The sequence below is a fragment of the Alexandromys fortis genome, unplaced genomic scaffold (assembly GCF_014885135.2).
Source record: "Alexandromys fortis isolate MF-2015 unplaced genomic scaffold, M_Fortis_MF-2015_v1.1 scaffold_9, whole genome shotgun sequence".
In the NCBI taxonomy this organism is placed as follows: domain Eukaryota; kingdom Metazoa; phylum Chordata; class Mammalia; order Rodentia; family Cricetidae; genus Alexandromys; species Alexandromys fortis.
The window spans coordinates 285339-287023 of record NW_026067892.1 but is presented as its reverse complement, the minus strand read 5'-3'; the positions used below and the strand labels follow the sequence as shown (position 1 = coordinate 287023).

The 1685-nt window shown below is 51.2% G+C and overlaps 1 long non-coding RNA gene across 1 annotated transcript; it reads right to left on the bottom strand.

The window, feature by feature from the left end:
* Positions 1-1157: 1157 nt before the first annotated feature.
* LOC126499868 (uncharacterized) lies at positions 1158-1664 on the bottom strand. The gene is made up of 2 exons (XR_007591201.1): positions 1613-1664; positions 1158-1472 (listed from the first exon to the last, which is right to left on the bottom strand). It is a non-coding gene; the product is annotated as an uncharacterized lncRNA (long non-coding RNA).
* Between the last annotated feature and the right edge of the window lie 21 nt (positions 1665-1685).

Below are 1685 nucleotides of genomic sequence, written 5' to 3'. Positions count from 1 at the left end.
CTAGTTCTTGTAGACCAGGCTGGTCTCGAACTCACAGAGACCCGCCTGCCTCTGCCTCCCAAGTGCTGGGATTAAAGGCGTGCGCCACCACCGCCGGCAAGGCCTGAGTTCTTTACATTAGCTTTTGGTTATAATTCTTGAGACCTGCAGCTAATCAGAGCACTCCTTTTGAAATGCTTGATTCTTTTTTTTCTTTTATTGATTTTATTGTGCTTGACATTTTTCTCTGCTCCCCTCCCTTCCTCTTCTCTCCCCTTCAACCTCCTCCCATCGTCCCCTTGTGATGTAGGAGGTCCTTCAGTCTATGTGCTGCTTTATTGGTTAATGAATTAAGAACTGGCTTGGCTATCGCATGGGAGGAGGAGGACCCAGCCTGTAAATCCTCGAGTCGCCACTGGAGGCAGCACCAGGATTCCCAGGGGCATAGAGGGAGAGGGCACCTTTGGCAGAACACAGGACAGATGTGAGATGAGACCCTGTGGATCCCTCCTCTCTGCCAATCCTACAAACTGGGTTAGATTCTGATAGATGGGAAAGAAAGAGAGAACCTCCAGGGAGGGGCCTGAAGGGAGGCAGGAGCTCAGGAGACTGAAGCTCATGTTCTCATCCCACAGTCTCCTGAGTGCAGGGGCCTAGCTGGGCCTTGAGGAGACAAGGATGGAAAACACCTCTTACTGCTGTCACTCAGGGAACCCACAGGATAATGAGGCAGGCACCTCTCACAGGAGCAAGAACAGGCCTGGTCCTCCATACTAACTAAACAGATAAAATAAACACAGAAGACAGGGGAAAGAGTCACAGCCAGGAGAGCAGCCCTGGTGACTCATAATCCCGGGGACAGGACAAGGCGCTGGCCATCCCAGTGTCCCTGTGATCACAGATGTCAGCATGAGGCTCAAGAGATGAAGAGAACAGAGCCAGGAGGGGACAGAGTTGACCAGTGACCATGTCACAGCCAACAACGCACAGCCCTGTTCTCACTCAGCTCCCACAGCCTCATCCTCTCCCACCAGGTGCACACAGCACAGTGAACACAGATTCTGGGAGGTTCTCCACGCTGCCATTTATTTCCTCCATAAACTCACAAACTCGACGTATCTCGAACCTTTATATTACCTGACAATTAATCTGTTAGATCAAGGACATTAACAATCAAGTTCACATTCAGATTCTTATTTTCAGTGGGGAAGTCAGGGTTGCAGCTCAGGACAGCATGGAGGAGACAGGATGGAGATGTCCCCTCCTGTCTGCAGGAACAGGAAGGTTGGCTGTGGAAGGGAACAGGGCAGTGCAGGAACGGGGTCCTGGTGTGCAGGGGTGGGCTGGGCTCCCAGTTCTTCACATTGAGCCCACAGGATCACAGGGAACATCAGACACTATTGCTGAGAGTGAACTGAGGGGCTCTGGATGTCACAGGAGAGACATGAACACATCGTCTGTCACTCCATCCACACCAGGCAGCTGTCTTCACGCTACAGAAAAAGAGTCATGAACAATCACTGTGAAGACAACATCCCCACAACCCACCACTCACTCAAAGGTGATTCTGGGAGTCCCTGAAACCCAATCATGTCCACTCTGCCCCTTCCCAAGTCAGGTCCCAGAGTTTCACCTTTACAGTCTGGGAGAGACACATCCGAGCTCTGGGAACTGTCCCTGCCTAGGGTAAAATTTTATATATGTTT